At 43.5% G+C, this 12,795-nt stretch overlaps 1 non-coding gene across 1 annotated transcript; it reads left to right on the top strand.

Annotated features, from left to right (window-relative positions):
* The first annotated feature begins 10,580 nt into the window (after positions 1–10,580).
* Positions 10,581–10,711, top strand: LOC112857168 (small nucleolar RNA SNORA25). Its single transcript, XR_003223306.1, has one exon. It is a non-coding gene; the product is annotated as a small nucleolar RNA SNORA25 (small nucleolar RNA).
* Positions 10,712–12,795: the final 2,084 nt, after the last annotated feature.

Below are 12,795 nucleotides of genomic sequence, written 5' to 3'. Positions count from 1 at the left end.
ATTTGCTCTGCCTGGCTATCTAATCTTCCTGAGAATTCTGCGTGCTACCCCATGACCTCAAAATTATGGTTTTTCTGCTTCAATCTGTTTCCGTTGTTCTATGTGCTTCTCCCGGGGACCTGCCCACACAAGCACCCAGTAGGATGCCTGGCATGGAGTGGGAATTTCAAATTGGTTCTTTTCTCCCTCCGGCCACTTATTCTCCGCGTCTTTCCTTCCACTCGTGTTTCGTTCTAGTTACATGATGCTCTGATGAGAGGGAGGAAAACCACTCTCATGTGAAGAAAACATGGAGTCCCTCCATCCCGTAAGCACTCACCTCACTGTTGCCCAGAAAACATCATCCCACGGGCTAACAAAACCGGGGTGGAGAATAGCCCTCGGTTTTTAAAATAAAAGCAGTCTTGAGGGCTAACATGAACTTGTTCACCAAACCCCAAGACATGACAGTACGGGACATCTGTCAATGCTTAGAAGCAGAATCTGGGGAAGTCAGAAGCAGAACTCATTGACATGATCATGGCCTTTCGGATTTCAAATGCTGACAGATGTAATGAGGTAAGCAGAAGAGGTAGACTGTAACAAAAATATCCGGGCACACAAAAGGTTTGCTTAATTCATGGGTTGTGAAACCGTATCAGATGCCAGAGAGGACACTGGGGAGTTTTAAGAAGTACATCCTTAATATTCTTGGATGAAGATTGCCCCTGGTTTCTGCAAAACACCCTGCGTATGACTCAGAATATTCTTTCATTTTTCCAAGCCTGCTTCCCCAGGCTCTTCCCTATGAGACACTCCAAATCTTCCAATAATCTTTTCTTGCATATGTTAACTGGAGTCTGTTTCTATTATTTGCAACCAAGGAGCCCTGACTGATTCAACTCATTGTGGCAATAGTAACAATCCGTGGTTGTTAGAAAGTTTCTCCCTGTTAGCAAGCTACTGCTCTCTGCTCCTATCCCTTTTCTGTTTTCTGCAGCAACTTTGAGCCAATGTTCTCCATTCGATGGGCCTCCAATCATTTCAGGACAAGATACTTTCCCTTAGTCATTTATTTCCTGGGATAAATAGCCCTGATTTCTCAACGGTTATGTAGAACATAACTTCCAGCTGGGTCAACATTTCTGGTACCACTCCTGTGAACCCTAAAAAAAAATGCAACCCCCGGGGCGCCTGGGTGGCGCAGTCGGTTAAGCGTCCGACTTCAGCTCAGGTCACGATCTCGCGGTCCGTGAGTTCGAGCCCCGCGTTGGGCTCTGGGCTGATGGCTCAGAGCCTGGAGCCTGTTTCCGATTCTGTGTCTCCCTGTCTCTCTGCCCCTCCCCCGTTCATGCTCTGTCTCTCTCTGTCCCAAAAATAAATAAACGTTGAAAAAAAAAAAATTTTAAAAAAAAAAAAATAAAAAATAAAATAAAAAATAAAAAATGCAACCCCCAACACCGGAGCGTGAAAGTTGTAATGTTTCTCCCGGTCTCCTCCCTAATTACATAAATGACTACTCTTTTTATTTTGTTTTTAAGTTTGTTTATTTATTTATGTTGAGAGAGAAAGAGAGAGGCAGAGAGCGAGCGAGCACAAGCGGGGGAGGGGCAGAAAGAGAGAGAGAGAATCCGCAGCAGGTTTCACAGAGCCAGACTCGGGGCTCAGTCTCACGAACGCTGAGATCATGACCTGAGCCGAAATCAAGAGTCTGATGCTCAGCCTACTGAGCCACCCGTGCGCCCCCAAATGACCACTCTTTTTAGCAGCAACATCACATTGTTGGATTACATTAAGTGTATTGTCAGCTAAAACTAATTTTTAAAGCTCAATGCTTCATCACATAGGCAACACATAATCTTTGAAAATTAGAAAATACAAATAAAGAAAAGATAAACTTTAAAAACTCTCACAACCCACCACCTAGTGATAATCACTATAAATACATTCATGTAAAATCTTCCAGATTATTCCCTATGTTTATTATCTTGGATTTTCTATTGGTCATACACTACCCCAATGTATACTATGTATTTAACTAGTACCCTCCGGATAGGTTCCTTATACTTGTGTTTTGTATCACAATTGCAAACAATGCTTGGATTGACATCCTTAAATAACCGTCTCTGAGTCTTTCTCTGACAATTTTTCCCAGCTTTATTGGGATACAATTGACATTTAACATTGTATAGGTTCAAGGTGTACCACGTGTTCATTTGACACATTTATATATTGCAAAATGATTGCCACTATGGCATTAGCTAACACCTCCAGCTCATGACATAATTACTATTTATAAACGTACTCTCTACTCCCAACGCGGGATTTGAACTCACAACCCTAAGATCACAAGTTGCATGCTCTACTGACTAAGCCAGACCAGACGCCCCATTACCATTTCTTTTTTGCAGTGAGAACATTTAAGATCTACTCTCTCAGCAACTTTGAAATAATAGATTATTATTAGCTATAGCCACCTTGTGGTAGGGTCCCCTCCCTACGGAAGGAATCAAAAAACCCTCAAGGCAACTTGGCTATATGGGTACGTGACAACGTCCCTCACCACCTTGTAACATGAGACCACTTAATCAGACTACAGGTTTGTATGTTACCATACATGGGAGACAAAGAAGTAAAAAATATATAGAAAGCTACGTCATGTGGCATTCAGGACTCCGTTCTTCCGGTATGAACCCAACTGAGATGTTCCGGAAGAAATAAAAAGAAAGAAAAACCTCAGTGCCACAACTCTCTGTGCGAGAATCCTGCTACAACCTTGCTGTACATGACATCTCCAGAATTTGTTAATCCTATAACTGGAAGTTTGCACCCTTTTGCCAACATCTCCCCATTCCCCCAACCCACAGTGCCTTACCATGAGGGTGAGAGAGAGAGAGAGGGAGAGGGAAAGAGAGAATCCCACACAGGCTCCTCTCTGCTACCACGGAGTCTGGTGCGGGGCTCAAACCCACGAACCTCACCACGAACCCCGAGATCATGACCTGAACCAGAATCGAACGTCGGTTGCTCAACTGACTGAGCCACCAGGGGCACCCTGATTTCTTAAAAATCCCGAGAGGTTGAATTGCTAGTTCAAAAGATATGTGTTTTCTTGGGAGGCTTTTAATTATCTGTCACCAAATTACCCTCCAGAAACCAATTTATACTCCCACCAGCAGATTATAAAAGGCTTTAAGACTCCTGGAATTTTCACATGACAGCCTGCCATGCCGGGTGTCTGTAAGCAGTAAGCGATTTTAAGCTAGATGAAATACTGTATTTACACTTCTTTAATTTTGTTTAATTGGCTCTTGTGTCTCTTTGCCACCTGTTGGGATTATTATTACGTTAGAGATTCAGTCTTACCTCTTGAGAGTCAAATAGGAGTTTGAAGAGTCTTAAGATTCAGTCAAGCATGGGAATACGCAGCCATTCTGGTTTTGCATCACCTGCAAATCTTACTTAATATCTCCGTGGTTTTCATCCAAGTCACAGAGGACACTGTTGAAGAGAAGGTGGCCGTGGCGCCTGGGTGGCTCAGTTGGCTAAGCATCCGACTTCGGCTCAGGTCATGATCTCATGGTTCGTGGGTTCGAGCCCCGCGTCGGGCTCTGTGCTGACAGCTCAGAGCCTGCAGCTTGCTTGGGATTCTATGTCTCCCTCTCTTTCTGACCCTCCCTTGCTCATGCTCTGTTTCTCTCTCTCTCTCAAAAAAAGAAAAAATATTAAAAGAGAGAGAGAGAGAAGGCAGCTAAGAAGCGGGTCCCCTGGCAATCTACGAAGCACGCCTTCAGCCTGAGAGATAATTACCTATGAGCCTACCTAACAACCCTGGTCGCAGTTTACATGGCATCAGCTCTTTCTGAAGGACCCACCCACGATCCAGCAACTAATGTGGTGGCTGGCACCTCAGGATGGGGCTCCAACATTATGATCAGTGTCTGCTCTGGCTGGTCGATACCCAGGGGATGTCAGTGGTTAAGTATTATTAATACCATGCTTGTATCCATGGACCGACTACCCAGATGAGACATGTTAGTAGTTTGCCATATTGTCTTAGAGATCTTGGTTGTTTGTGGGTTTTATTTTTTTGTTTTGAGGAAATGCAGTTAAAAGCTCTCAACCCCTTCCCACCTCCTAAAGGAGGAGTAGTTATTGCTGTGGCTTTTGTGTTTTTAGTACACTTATATGTATCCATGAACATTGCATCCATGTATCCATGTACATTATGGATGTTTTTAATTTGAAAATGTTGCATGAGTAACATTGCATGCATGTATCTTCCCAGGACTAGATCTTGTGCTTTGAACTGTATCTATATTGATACATATAGATCTAATTCATTCGTTTTAACTCCTTTATAGTCGCACATTTATTTTTAAATTTTTAATGTTTATTTATTTTGGGGAGAGAGACAGAGTGTGAGCAGGGGAGGGGCAGAGAGAGAGAGAGAGATGGAGACACAGAATCTGAAGCAGGTCCAAGATCTAAGCTGTCAGCACAGACGCCCAGGTGGAGCTCGCACCCACGGACCGCGAGATCATGACCAGAGCGGAAGTTGGACGCTTAACCGACTGAGCCACCCAAGCGCCCCTGGATCCATGCTTTCCAAACCTTATTTTCAGTTTTTCTCTATGCATACACACTTCTTATGTATTTGAGATCATATTGTACATACTGTTGTGTAACTCCCTTTTTTTTTTCATTCCAACAATATAAGTAAACATTTCCCCCATCCAAAGTATTGCACGATATGCTCTGCAAGAAAGGACATAGGATTCCAGCACGTCAAGCGCCATTATTGATTCAACTGACCCCTGCTATTTGACACGTAGGTTGATTCAAAATTCTTCACTATTGCAAGCAACACTACCAACGTCTGATTCAACATGGCGCATGGTGACCCATTTCTATGATCGCCTCTCCAAATTCTCAAAACTTCATTCATGTAATAAATATTTCTGGAGTGTCTCGAATGGCTCCTGCACTGTTCTGGTTGGTAAGGATAAAAAAAAAAAAATGAACAAAACAGACACACAAAGATACATTACAGTAATAAAATACCAACAATAGAATAATAATGTCGGCAGCAACCACTTATTAAATGCTTGCTGTCTGCAGGACATCATGACCTTTGTGAGCTGTTCATCCACAGATGCTATTATCAGCCTCATTTCTGGGAGAAGGCCACTGGCATTTTTACTCTTTCCTGCCCCGCCATTAATGCAGGCAGACTTGGTGCTGCATCAGTTGAATCTGACTTCTCTCCAAAGCCTATGAGAGGAGCAAGAGGAAGATGTCACCTGGTAAAGGTGGGGAGTCCCAAGTCAGAGCCTCTTTTCATCAACGAAGGAGACAAAGATCTACTTGGAAGATCCTTGACGAGGAAGGACATGGAACCATGCTCCCCATGAGAATACAGGCAATTTGTCTTCTGCTCGTTGACAAACATTAGATCATATTTTGTTGAAGAGCAAATTAAGAGATCAAACAGAGGCACCTGGGTGGCTCAGTCAGTGGAGTCCCCGACTCTTGATCTTGGCTCAGGTCATGATCTCGAGGTCTGTGGGATTGAGCCCCGTGTCTTGAGATTCTCTCGCTCTCAAAAATAAATAAATATGGGAATGGAAACTGTGCAGCCACTCTGGAAAACAGTGTGGAGCTTCTTCAGAAAATTAAAAATGGAACTACCCTACAACCCAGCAATTGCACTACTAGGAATTTATCCACGGGATACAGGTGTGCTGTTTCCAAGGGGCACATGCACCCCAATGTTTATAGCAGTGCTATCAACAATAGCCAAAGTATGGAAAGACCCCAAATGTCCATCCATGGATGAATGTGGTATATATATATATATATATATATATATATATATACACAATGGAGTATTACTTGGCAATCAAAAAGAATGAAATCTTGCCATTTGCAAGAACGTGGATGGAACTGGAGGGTATTATGCTGAGCGAAATTAGTCAGTCAGAGAAAGACAAAAATCATATGGCTTCACTCATATGAGAACTTTAAGAGACAAAACAGATGAACATAATGGAAGGAAAGCAAAAATAACATAAAAACAGGGAGGGGGACAAAACATAGGAGATTATTAAATACAAGAACAAACTGAGGGTTGCTGGTGGGGCATGGGTTGGGGGGATGGGCTAAACAGGGGAGGGGCATTAAGGAGGGCACTTGTTGTGATGAGCACTGGGTGTTATACGTAGGCGATGAATCACTGGAACCTACTCCTGAAGTCATTATTGCACTATATGCTAACTAACTCAGATGTAAATTTGAAGAAATTATTAACTAATTAATTAAACTTAAAAAAAAAATCAAACAAACAAACAAGCAGAAATACACCCATAAATACAGGGAACAAATTGGTGGTTGCCAGAGGGTAAGCATGGGCAAAATGGGTTGGGGGGGGAGAGAGGGGTCCAGGCTTCCAGATGTGCAACAAATAAGTCTCAGGGATGAAAAGTACGACATCAGGAATATAGCCAATGGTACTGTAACCGTGTCATGCAGTGACAGGTGGTAGGTATACTTGTGAGCACCGGGTAACGTGTAGCCTTGTCGAGGTCACATCAAACGGGCGATAAAAGAGGAATATAAGGAAACTGGAAGCAGATTGCCACTCTCAGCTCAGAACTGGTGCCACAGAGAAACTTTGTTGGGGCACCTGGGTGGCTGAGCCGGTTAAGCGTCAGACTTCAGCTCAGGTCACGATCTCGCGATGGGTGCATGGGATCGAGCCCTGCGTGGGGCTCTGTGCTGACAGCCCAGAGCCTGTTGGGATTCTCTCTCTGCCCCTCCCCCACTCACATGTGCACACGTTTTCACCTGAGCGCACGCTCTCTCTCAAAACAAATAAAGGTTAAGAACAAAATTTTTTTTTTAAAGGTGAATATTCACAGGTATGGACCGACTTGAAAAATTCTTTCAAACTTTAGAGGAAAAGAACAAAGAAACCAAAAACATGATGAAAGAAAAGCATAGTCATGGAGGGCACCGAATGGCCATAACTGTACCTTTTTTTTAATTATTATTATGGTGCAAAGACAGTAGAAACTTAAAAAAAAAATCGTGCCACTTAAAATTAATTTAGGTAAACTCAGAGGAGCATGAGAAACTTCTGGAATCAGAAACCATGAAGAAATATTTCTAAATATGAAATGCAAACAAATATAAAACATCAAGGTTATCAGATGAATGTATTGGGTTAAATTGGTTGAAGTTTTGCTTTGCTCATGGACTTGAACATTTCCTGAAGCAAATCCTTAGGAATAGGATCACCAACAAATACAGATATTTACAAGATGCTGTTAGAAGCATGAGCCAACAACGAAGAATCTGCAAAAGTAAACATTCATACAGAAGACAATTCTATAAAACCATTATGTCAAGGTTTGATTTTGAATAGTGAACTAAGACATGACTTTTGTCTGCTTTTTTACTTGTCTGTGTCTTTTTTTCCTTTTTTAACACTTAATACGTGTAACTTGTATCATAATAACAAAATGTAATTTAAATTTTTTTTTAACGTTTATTTATTTTTGAGACAGAAAGAGACAGAGCATGAATGAGGGAGGGTCAGAGAGAGGGAGTCACAGAATCTGAAACAGGCTCCAGGCTCTGAGCTGTCAGCACAGAGCCCGACGCAGGGCTCGAACTCACGGACCGCGAAATCATGACCTGAGCTGAAGTTGGTCGCTTAACCGACTGAGCCACCCAGGCGCCCCACAAAATGTAATTTAATAAGCAGGTGTATGGAAGGTAATTGCAGCCAAACTATTACTGGGTCTTTTCTGGAAAACCTTGTCCATGGTGAAAACAACTTGCTTAATTCTGAAGGGCTAAGTTAAAAGAGAGCTTGACTCCCAGCCAGACCCTCACAATCAATGAGCCTCATCATGGTGGCCAGCCTCCATCGACCCCCAATATCCCTGCCTCCTGGTGTTCTTGCCGTGAGATAGCTCTCCTCCCACACTGTAAGAGGGTTGGTCTGTGAGACCAACAGAATACGGCAGAAGATAATGTATGTCACTTCTGAGATTAAGTTATAAAAGACAACTTCATCTTGGTTATTCTCTTTCTTTCAGGTCAGTTGCTCTGGGAGAAGTCAGCTGCCATGTCATGAGCAATCCTCTGGAGAGGCCCATGCATCAAGGAATTAAAGCTCTGGCCAATGGGCATGTGAGCACACCATCTTGGAAGTGGTTCCTCCAGCCCCAGTCAAGCCTTCATATGATGCATGTCCAGCTGACATCCTGACTGAAACCACATGAGAAACCTTGAGCCAGAACCACCCAGTTAGACCACACTTGGGTTCCAGACCCTCAGAAACGATATGAGATAATAATAGTTTGTTGCTTTAAGCTGCTAAGTTTGGGAGTAATTTGATCCACAGCAATAGATAACCAATATACCCTTTCAACCTGGATCATGAGCTTTAAAACACCAGGAAGAGGTAAGATAACGGGAAGGGGGGCAAAGGAGGATGAGGGGGATGTCTTTGAGAGGGAGCAGAGTTCTTGAGGAAGTAATTATATCTTCAACCATCGCTCCCATGCCATGAAGTATGGGGACTCTTGACCTGTCTTCTCAAACTGGTGAGCTCCAAGGGAAATATGTCTGTGAGGTGGGAGAGTCTGGAATGGGGACACGTAACCCCTTTTTTTCTGGAGTCACTTATTGGCAGTTGGCACCCCACTGGTGTATATGCAGTTGTGGGGTATTGCACTTGGCAGAAAGGGGATGGAGCCTCATGCCTGGCATTTCATACAAGAAGACCCTTAGAAGAAGTTCTGCCATCTTGGGTAAAGGTGGACTGAGTCAGGAAAGCCAGCCTAGGTGACCAAGGAGGGAGTCTCCCCCCTGACAGTCAGAGTGGCTGAGGGTCTGCAAGCTTGACCACCAGTCTTTGAAGGTCCACCCAGCCTGGGACTTTGGACAGACGTACTGTCAGGGTCATTGCCTACACCAAGGATGGCATCACAGCTGAATCCTACCTGGATTCCCCACACAGGTTGATCCAGACAAGTGAGCCGGACACTGAGGGAGGGACTGGCCAAACAGAGAAGGCTGGCCTCGCAGAGAAAGGAGAGATCCTTGTCACTTCCCACAAGGGGACCCTTGGAGCAGACAGGAGGGGCTGTTAGGAGGAAGGGAAAGGGCACCAATGGACAAGGCTGTGTTCTGCTTCCCGAGCCCCGGGCAGGGGGTCTGAACCAGACTGCAATAGAAAATACCAATATCTAGGGGCGCCTGGGTGGCGCAGTCGGTTAAGCGTCCGACTTCAGCCAGGTCACGATCTCGCGGTCCGTGAGTTCGAGCCCCGCGTCGGGCTCTGGGCTGATGGCTCAGAGCCTGGAGCCTGTTTCCGATTCTGTGTCTCCCTCTCTCTCTGCCCCTCCCCCATTCATGCTCTGTCTCTCTCTGTCCCAAAAATAAATAAAAGTTGAAAAAAAAAATTAAAAAAAAAAAGAAAATACCAATATCTGAATGTGACAGAATGTTTTCTTGAAATGAAACTATTTAAAACTGGAAGTGGCTGGACATAGCTGATATTTATAAGACCGGGCTAACTTCATGTTTTCCACTGCTGAGCAGGAATCGGTTTTTGTGTTTTGTTTTTTGGGTTTTTTTTTAGAGAAAAGGAAGTACGTTTAAAAATAAAGCAAACCTTTTGTTGGCACAGGGCTAGATGGAGACCATTCAATTAAAGCTATTAAATGAGCAGTGAGACCTGAGGCATATATCCGACTTCCTCTTGAATGTTAAGTTGGTCAAGTTCCCTATGCGGGCACGCTGCATTCTTCCAAGCACTTCCGCAATTATAAATGCAGATTAAAAAAAAAAATTGTTTAGAGTCTCTTGCCCCTTGTGAATACCATTCCTTCTCCGACTCTACACCAACTGTCCAATGGAAACTTTTGTGATGGTGTGGGAATGTCTTGTGTCTGCCCTGTCCAATATGGCAACTGCTCACCGCACATCCCTACTCAGTGCTGATGCCAAACAAGGGACTGACTTTAAAATTGTATTTTTTAAAAGATTTTTTTAAAGCTTTTATTTATTTATTTGAGAGAGAGAGAGAGAAGGATAGGGACAGAGACAGAGTGAGAGAGAGAGAATCCCAAGCAAGCTCCACACTGGCACAGAATCCAACATGGGGCTTGATTTCACGAACGTGAGATCATGACCTAAGCCAAAATCAAGAGTCGTATTAGCATAACCGACTAAGCCACGCTGCCGCCCCTAAAACTGTATTTTCACTAATATAAATGTACACAGCCAGATGTGGTTAGTGCTACCATATTGGACAGAGCAGTGAGAAATGGAGTCAGACATATTTCTTTCTACTGAACTTTTGGAAATCTGGTTTCCGACATCTGGGGAGCATCTTTGTTGGTTTGCAATCTCGGATTCCACAGAGACAGGGACACATTGGCTCAAGAGTTCTGACACTTCCATACCACCCACCAAATTCTTCCCGATGTGTCCTTAGAATCAAATTAAGGAGAGCATTCACAGTAATGTCTACATGGGGAAAATCTGAGCACAGACTGGATTCCGACAACATTAAGAAATTACTTAGGTCATTTCAAAGAGGGATTCAGGGACTAAAACCAAGAGCTCTTCACTCTATGACCAAATATTGAAGTTTTCCATTGGATGTAATCGTTACTCGACCAACAGGGCTGTGGTTTCCTGAGGAGATGGAAGATAAAAAAGAAACAAATTACTAAAATTGCATGCTGCCATATTTGCAGATAAAATAATGTGCTCTCTATATTTGCTTTAGATAATGGAGTGAGGCGTGGACAGAGGAAATAAGATTGGTTGATAATTGTTGAAGCCTTGTGATGGGTTCATAGCTTCCCTTAGATTAGTCTCTCTCATTTGACATGTGTGTACTTTTTTTAATTAAAAAAGTTAAGAGCTTTAAACAAAATGGGAAAGTGCCTCTATTATGATATCAAGTAGAAGGGGAAAAAGAGGGGCGCCTGGCTGGCTCAGATGGTGGAGGGTGCAACTCTTGATCTCAGGGTTGTGAGTTCAAGCCTCATGTTGGGTGTGGAGCCTACTAAAACAAACAAACAAACAAACAAACTACTAAGAAAAAGAAAAGAAAAAGAAAAGAAGGGTAATATGCAAGCCACAGAAGTCTAAGCACACAATAAAATGAGGAATTTACACAAATGAAAGGAAATACGCAACATAATGTAGTGGTTAGGATCCAGATGGCTGAGTTCAAATCCTGGCTAGAACACTGACCTCATTTCGGGAATTTTTTTAGCTTTGCTCAATCTCCATCTCCTTATCTATGGAATGAGGATCATTCTGGAATGTCCCTCTTAAAATTGCAGTGAAGAGTAAGTGAACCTATTTATGAAACACTTGGCCAGCATCTGGCATGAAAGTCCTATCCCTTATTCTGGGACATGGATTTATAAGTGACCCTGTATCCTGGCCTTTGGGACATGTGTTAGGAAAGCATCGTCTAGAAGCTTCCTTGGGCCTGGTGGGGAGGGGGGTGGGGCAGGTGGAGCAGGGTCTTGTATCTGTGTTAGTCCTGACCCAAAAGCCTTCCACACTGATGAATAGACCTTCTTCTTTTTATTTATTTATTTTTAAGTTTTTTAATTAATTTATTTTTTGAGAGAGAGCACAAGTCGGGGAGGGGCAGAGAGAGGGAGAGAGAGAATCCCAAGCTCGAACTCACGAACCGTGAGATCACGACCTGAGCCGAAATCAAGAGTCGGACGCTTAACTCGGACTGTTTAAGTAAACTCTACACCCAACATGGCGGGGTTGAACTCATGACCCCGAGATCAAGAGCCACATGCTCTACCAATGGAGCCAGCCAGGCGCCCCTGACAGACTTTCTTTGCAGGAGCTGTTACACACTTTGCCCTTTCCATTAGATTTGCATCTTTTTTTTTTTTTTCAACGTTTATTTATTTTTGGGACAGAGAGAGACAGAGCATGAACGGGGGAGGGGCAGAGAGAGAGGGAGACACAGAATCGGAAACAGGCTCCAGGCTCTGAGCCATCAGCCCAGAGCCCGACGCGGGGCTCGAACTCACGGACCGCGAGATCGTGACCTGGCTGAAGTCGGACGCTCAACTGACTGCGCCACCCAGGCGCCCTGATTTGCATCTTTTAAACAACATGTATCCTTCCGTTGGCCCTGCTAGTCATGAATCCCCTCCAAGTGGCAGTGATGTTTATGAAATTACGTTTTGCTTCTTTAAGTAACATGAAAATCTTGCCTTATCCATTCCCTATACCCTTTGCATTGGGAGATACACCTGTAAAACCATAAAGTTCTAGTCTCTATTTTTGCTCAGGAATAATGACACTGTCTCTGTTATCTGTTCTGGACTGTTGCACCAAGACTGTTTTCCATTTTCTCCTCAATTATCCGTGGCAGTAAGTCGACTGAAACTACACTAAACCAGAGGGCTGGGAGAGAGAATATTGGCTTGTATAGTTGGAAAGTCCAAGCAATAGGGTTAGCTTCAGGCACGGTTAAATCCAGGTGCTGTAATGTTTTAAGGTATTTCTCTCTCTCTCCATCATCAGGCTCAGCTTTCTGCTATGTTGACCTAATTCTCAGTCTCCTTAAAGCAAGGTGTCATCCAGCAGCTCCAAACATATAATTGATCACCTTAACTCTCTAATAGAGAAAGAAAGAACACATCACTGCCAGCCATTTGAGCAAAGTGCCAGTGACAACTCTCATTGGTCCAGACAGGGTCGTGGGGCCACCTCTGAACCAATCATTGAAATTCTGGTGACTTTTTT

This window comes from Puma concolor, chromosome E1, assembly GCF_028749965.1.
Source record: "Puma concolor isolate L17-30 chromosome E1, mPumCon1.1.hap2, whole genome shotgun sequence".
NCBI classification, from domain to species: Eukaryota; Metazoa; Chordata; class Mammalia; order Carnivora; family Felidae; genus Puma; species Puma concolor.
Note: the sequence above shows the minus strand (reverse complement) of the source record. Positions and strands in the feature narration are given on the sequence as shown.